The sequence below is a fragment of the Capsicum annuum genome, chromosome 11, assembly GCF_002878395.1.
Source record: "Capsicum annuum cultivar UCD-10X-F1 chromosome 11, UCD10Xv1.1, whole genome shotgun sequence".
Lineage (NCBI taxonomy): Eukaryota > Viridiplantae > Streptophyta > Magnoliopsida > Solanales > Solanaceae > Capsicum > Capsicum annuum.
The window spans coordinates 9,137,359-9,144,959 of record NC_061121.1 but is presented as its reverse complement, the minus strand read 5'-3'; positions in this window follow the sequence as shown (position 1 = coordinate 9,144,959).

Sequence of the window (7,601 nt, the reverse complement as noted above, 5' to 3'; positions counted from 1 at the left end):
TCTTTTAAGTGATTTTTAATTTTTAAGGATTTAACACGCTTAAAAGATTGCTAATTATTACAATCTAATATAGCAGGAATAAGAAGAATAAGAGAGAGAAGAAGAAAGGGGCTTGAGGCTTTTTATTTCTGTTAGGAACGAGGGATAATTTATAATGAAAAGAGCGATTCTATTTATAGGGTATTTTTTCCTAGTTTTTCTTCAAAACATGGGCATTCTATCTCTTGACAGATACTCAATATATTTTTATAAATATTATAATAGACATTCACTATAATGTAAATACATTTATAACACTCCTCCTTGAATGTTTAATTGATAGATAATGTGTCTCGTTAAAATCTTACTAGAAAAAATTCAGTGAAGAAAATATTGTGAAGAAAATAGAGTACACATCTCTAATAATATGCATTTTGGTTGTTGCATTAAAAACCAGTAAGACCCCGTAAAATCCTAAGTCTAACATTCAGCTCCTTGAGCTCTACAAGCTCCAACACTTAGAAAATTTTGCCAAGTATTCAACCCTTAGTCTTATTTTAGACCTCCGAATTTCGAAGATTTATTTGACGACCTTTCTGACCTCCGATTTTTTATTTTCAAGTTGCGTTACGATGGGGCAAGGTCATAGTACATCCCGGGTGAGTTTCAAAATTTTCAGACTATGTTTAGGGTATTTTTGGATTTCGAAACAGTAGCATCATGCGATTAGCAAGCGATGCATGCTCCATCGCATGATCCTAGCATGCGATATAGCATGCGACATATGCTCCAGTGCGGTGGACTAGAGCATGCGGTGCACGCTCCATCGCATGCTGCCGAAAATTTCCAGCTCCCAGCTCAGCGTTTTAGGGGTAAAATAGACCTTTTTCCCCACACTATATATAATCATAACACGAAATTTATGCCCATTTACACCAAAATACACTTTTTTTCACAATTTCTCTCAAGAACAAGAACAAGGGTTTCAATTTGAAGATCCAAATCTAAGAGATTTCACCGTAGATCGTTCAAGAACTTCCATCTAAGGTATACGTTGTGTTGATTTATAGATTTCTTCCGTCCATAAAGTTCAAGAACCCTCTTTTAAATTATAAACTATGTTATTATGTTGTGGGTTGATTTGTTCATGAAATCGATGTTGTGTAATCCCCAAGTTAGAGTCTTTGTGTGTTTTTATGAATCTATAATATCATATGAGTTGGAAACATATAAATTTGGTTGTTCATGATGAATAATTTATTGATTACACCTATTCCTAAGTTGTGCATGTAAGGTGTTTGATAAAATATCTAAGAGACTAGAAATCATGTATTTTGGCTAAATTGTGACCAAAAGGACAAATACATGTTATACCCTTATGAAAACAATGACTTTTATGATATTGTATGCATTGTGATTGTTGATGGGATATTCATAAAACTAGATTGATGGACTCATGGCATGTTGTTATATGTATTCCCTTCCATGTATAAAATTTTGAGAACTATGTGTAGTATGAAATTCCAAACTTATGGCATTATGAATTGTGGACTTTATTCCAATTATCAAGAAGTGTCATGTTGTGTCAGTTTCCTTCTATCGAGTCCTGGGGATACTTGTACCTAAAAAATATAGCTGTGTACCTAGAGATCATGTCATTTTTCACGATACTCTCAGTCAAGCTATGAATCCTTAGACTTCAGATAGTCTTATGACTCAGGAACTCTCCATGATCTTATAACTCAGTCAGTTGTCAGATATCAAAAGTATTTCATCAGTCAATGGAATTCAGTAATTCAGCCCATGTTCAGTTCAGTTAAATCATGTTCAGTATATACTCAGATGGGAGTAGAAATCAGCACCGAGTGAACACAAGGATGGGAACTCACCTGCCAGTAGGGGGTGTGGTTCTTAGAAGCAATTCTTGCGTTCCAGAACTATATAGCCAGCATAGGTTGAGACATCAATACTGTTAGATGAAGTTTGATGAAGTGGATAAACACTGTCAGATAAGGCCCCCACCGTTCTGGTATAGGGGATACTATCAGATAAGGGTCACCCACAGATTATCCTTAAAGTGGCACGGTATTGACACCCTTCCAATTGGGGTTACAGATTGGACCCCAATTAGCCACAATGGCGTATCAGGGGGATGTCGGTTAGATAACTACATCCCACAGTTTTATGTTATAGAATCAGGACTGTCAGATATAGTCAATCAGTTTCAGTAATAGAACGCAGATAGTTCTTCAGATTTCAGGACTGTCAGATACAGTCAACTCAGATACAGTACGAAACTCAGATAGTTTCATCAGATTCAGGACTGTCAGATACAGTCACCCATGTTATTAATTATATTCAGATATAGTCTTTAATGTTATCAGTCATATCAGTTATTAACATGTCATGTTATCATTATTCAGATTTAGAAATCATGTTATCACAATGTCAGTTATAGTTACGTAATTATGTATGTACTCTCACGTTCATGTTAGACGATGAGTTAGCATTAATCATGCATGTGAACCCTTGCATATAGCCTACCTCACATGTATACACAGTACATTCCATTGTACTGACACATTTGTGCTATGGTGCTTTCTTTCTATGTTACACCATAGGTTCAGAGACACGAGTTTCAGATCAGCAGTAGATTCCAGTCTTAGCAGTCAGAGTTAGAAGTGAGTCCTTATCCTTCAAGGACATGATTATTTCTCTATTATCTTATTGATTAGTTTATTAGTTGGAGTTAGTTGGGGACATGTCCCATCAACTCCTTACTCATTCAGAAAGTCATGTTCGAGGCTTTTTAGACTATCATGTTTTAGACTTTAGTATTTTCAGTTTTGTTTTGGGTATCCTATTACCCCACTTAGATGTTATGTTATTCAGTTATGTTCAATATTGAACGTTATGGCCTTTCAGTGCATATTTCCACATTATTATGTTATATTATGCAGTGTACAAGTACAAATATCAGTCATGGGTTAGCTTGTGGTCCTTTGAGGTCATGAGCACCATGTAGCATTCCGGGCACCAGGTTTAGGGCGTTACAAACATGGTATAAGAGCCTAAGGTTCAATAGAGTCTTGGGGAGTCTAAAAGCCGCATCTAGTAGAGTCTTGTACATGGGTGTGTTAAGCGCCATATTTATGTGCAAGAGGCTATGAGATGTTTTAAGAACGGTTTCCCTTCTTTCAATATTTATGTCGTGCCAGTGAGCAAAATCTTAAGTCAATCTCTCAGTCTAATCCTCTTCTCCCTTTCTTCTACAGAACATGCCTCCTAAAAGAAGAAACAGAAATTAGTCAGCCCCTCAGTCCGAAGAACTTTTTAGCTATTATGTTTCACATGCAGAGTTCAGGTCTGCATTCACAACTTTTGCTCAATCAGTCGCTGCTCATAATGAACGACCAACAGTTATTCCGACCAATCCAGTGGCCAACTCAGCCGCAGCTAGGATTCGGGACTTTACCCGAATGAATCCTCCAACCTTCCTCGAGTCTAAGGTAGATGAAGACCCTCAGGAATTTATTGATTAGGTTCAGAAGGTGACAGACATCATGGGGGTGACTACTGTTGAGAGTGTTGAGCTAGCCTCATATCAGTTACAGGATGTGGCTCATGCTTGGTTCAAACAGTGGAAGTTTGAAAGGTTAGATGATGCAAGTCCTATAGAGTGGGGGAAGTTTTTCACTTTATTCTTAGGCAGATTCTTTCCCCAAGAGCTTAGAGAGGCTAAGGTGCTTGAATTCATCAACCTCAGGCAGGGCTATATGACGGTGAAAGAGTATTCTCTTAAGTTTACTTAATTAGCCAGATATTCCCCTCATGTGGTTGCAGACAACAGAGCCAAGATGAGTAAGTTTGCTTCAGGGGTAAATAGCGTGGTAAATGAGTGCAGATCCACCATGCTGAATAGCGACATAAATTTAGCCAGGCTTATGACCCACGTTCAGCAGATAGAGGAGCAAAAGATTAAGCAGAGGAAAAAACTGAATAAGAAAGCTAGGACATATAGCTTCAATTTTAGTCAGCCTAAGTCAGGGGGAGGTAATCATTCTCAGTTTTGCCCTAAGCCATCAGTTCTAGCTTCTTCTTCAGCCAGTGTTCCATCTTCTAAGTTCAGAGATAGAGCGCCAGGCTCTAAATCTCAGGGCAGTATCAGCAATGCCCAAAATAATCCCATTTGTCAAACTTGTGGTAAGAACCACAAGGGTGCTTGCAGAGTTGACAGCAATGTCTATTTCGGTTATGGAAAGCCAGGCACAGAGATATAGACTCCCCTCAGTTAGGTTATCATTCTCATCTCCGCTCCTCAGCTCAGTCCAGTCGCCTGAATCAGTGGGCTGCCTCCACTAGTGCTACTAGCGGGCAACATCCAAATCGTTTTTATGCTCTTCAGACTTGGAAAGATCAGGAAAATTCTCCATATGTAGTTACTGATACGTTACAGATCTTTTATGTGCATGTTTACGCTTTGCTTGATCCAAGAGTCTTTTTGTCTTTTGTTACCCCTTATATAGCAGTTGATTTCGAAATTAGTCTCGAAATTATAGTAGAGCCCCTCTCAGTCTCTACCTAGTGGGTAAAACCATCATAGCCCGGTGGGTATACAAGAACTGCCCAGTTATGATGTTTCAGAAAGTCACTTCAGTGGACTTAGTCGTATTAGAGATAACTGGTTTTATTGTCATTCTCGACATGGATTAGCTTCATTCATGATATGCCACAGTCAACTGCAGAAATAGAATAGTCCAGTTTTAGTTTCTGAATGAATCCGTCCTAGAGTGGAAGGGTAGTGTATCCGCTTTCAGAGGTCAGCATGTTTCCTACCTTCGGGCAAGGAAAATGATGTCTAAGGGATGTGCCTATCATCTTGTTCATGTTAAAGATTCCAGTTCTGAGACTCCCAGTCTTGAATCAGTTCCAGTTGTATATGAATATTCAGATGTCTTTCCCGAAGATCTTCCAGAAATTCCTCCCGAAATAGAAATAGACTTCGGTATTGATCTCCTTCCAGATACTCAGCCCATATCTATTCCGCCATACAGAATGGCACCAATAAAACTCAAAGAACTGAAAGAACAGTTGAAGGATCTCTTAGATAAGGAATTATCAGACCTAAATTTCCCTGTGGGACGCACCAGTCTTATTCGTGCACAAAAAAGATGGTTCTCTCAAAATGTGCATTGATTACCGTCATCTCAATAAATTCACGGTCAAGAAAAAGTATTCTCTTCCCAAAATCGATGACTTGTTTGACCAAATTCAGGGTGACAACTATTTTTATAAGATAGACCTCAGATCCGACTATCATCAGCTCAGAGTTAGAGAATGTGACATTCTAAAAATAGATTTCCACACTCGGTATGGTCACTTCAAATTCTTAGTCATGTCATTTGGTCTTACCAATGCCCCAGCCGCTTTCATGGACTTAATGAACCGTGTGTTCAAGCAGTACTTGGACATGTTCGTCATAGTCTTCATAGATGATATTCTAGTCTATTCCCGCACTGAGCGCTATCATACAGACCATCTTAGAACAGTACTTCAGACTCTCAAAGATCATCAGTTATTTGCCAAATTTAGTAAGTGCGAATTTTGCCTAAGGTCAGTAACATTCCTTGGTCATATTATTTTCGGTGATGGCATTAGAGTAGATCCTCAAAAGACTGAAGCGGTAAGAAACTAGCCTAGACCTCTCTCTCTATCAGATATCAGGAGGTTCTTAGGTTTGGCTGGTTATTACAGATGGTTTATTGAGAGATTTTCTTCTATTGCATCCCCTATGTCCATACTGGCTCAGAAAAAAGTTAAGTTTCAGTGGTCAGACCCTTACAAGAAGAGTTTTCAGGAGTTGAAAACTCAACTCACCTCAGCTCTAGTTTTAGATCTTCCAGATGGTTTAGATGGGTTCGTAGTGTATTGTGATGCATCCAGAGTGGGTTTAGGTTATGTCCTCATACAGTATGGTAAGGTCATAGCCTACGTCTCCAGACAGCTTAAACCCCATGAGAAGAATTATGCCACTCATGATCTTGAGTTAGAAGCCGTAGTTTTTGCCTTGAAGATTTGGAGGCATTATCTCTATATAGTTCATGTAGATGTCTTCACATACCATAGGAGCCTTAAGTATGCCTTTTCTCAGAAAGATCTCAATCTTCGTCAGAGAAGGTGGTTAGAGCTCTTGAAAGATTATGACATAAGCTTCCTCTATCATTCGGGTAAGGCCAAAGTAGTGGCTGATACTCTCAGCAGATTGTCTATGGGTAGTGTTGCTCATGTTGAGGATAATAAGAAAAATTTAGCTCAGGAAGTCCATCAAATTGCTAGACTAGGCGTTTGTCTAGTCGATTTTTTAGAGGGTGGTGTATGTGTTCAGAGTAGTTCAGAATCATCTCTAGTTTCCAAGGTAAAAGAAAAGCAAGATAGAGATTCTAGCCTTGTCAAGTTAAAAGAATCAGTTAAAGAAGAGAGGATGTTCTTCATAATCAGGGTCGTCTCTGTGTTCCAGGCGTAGATGACATAAGGCAGCGAATTCTTGTAGAAGCGCATGGTGCGCGGTACTCTATTCATCCAGGGTCCACAAAGATGTACCGTGACTTACGGGAGATCTATTGGTGAAGTGAGATGAAGAGAGATATTGCAGAATTTGTGTCTAAGTGCTCTACATGTCAACAAGTTGAGATGGAGCATCAGAAGCCTAGTGGTTCCATGCAGGAGTTCACCATTCCTACTTGGAAGTGGGAAAAAATGCACATGGACTTCGTGATGGGTTTGCCTCGAACTCGTCATCAGCATGATTCAATTTGGGTCATTGTAGATAGAATGACCAAATCAGCACATTTCCTTCCAGTTCATACCTCTTATTTAGCCGAGGATTACGCCAAACTCTACATTAGAGTGTTGGTCAGATTGCACAGTGTTTCACTATTTATTATCTCAGACAGAGGTACCCAGTTCACCTCTCATTTATGGAAAGCGTTCCAAAAGGATCTTGGTACCCAAATTCATCTCAGTACAGCTTTACATCCTCAGACAGATGGTCAAGCAGAAAGGACCATTCAGACTTTAGAAGATATACTAAGGGCGTGTGCAATTGATTTCAAGGGAAGCTGGGATGAACACTTGCCTTTTATTGAGTTTTCATACAACAACAACAATCATTCCAGTATTAAGATGGCTCTATTCGAAGCTCTCTACGGTAGGAGATATAGATCTCCAATTGGTTGGTTCGAAGTTAGTGAGGCCTCAATCATAGGTCCTGACTTAGTATTTGACGCCTTAGAGAAAGTCCAGTTGATCAGGAAAAGACTGTGGGCTGCTCAAAGCCAACAAAAGTCTTATGCAAATGTTCGTAGAAAAGATCTTTGAGATCGGTAATCATGTTTATCTAAAGATCTCTCCCATGAAGGGAGTGAAGAGATTCGGCAAGAAGGAAAAGCTCAGTCCCTGATATGTCGGTCCCTTCAAGATTCTCAGTCGCCTTGGAAAGGTAGCTTATGAGCTCGAATTACCGTCAGATCTAGCCTCAGTTCATCCAGTCTTCCATGTCTTTTTGCTCAAGAAGTGTATAGGTGACCCAACAGTTATAGTCCCTATTCAGAGCATTAATGTTC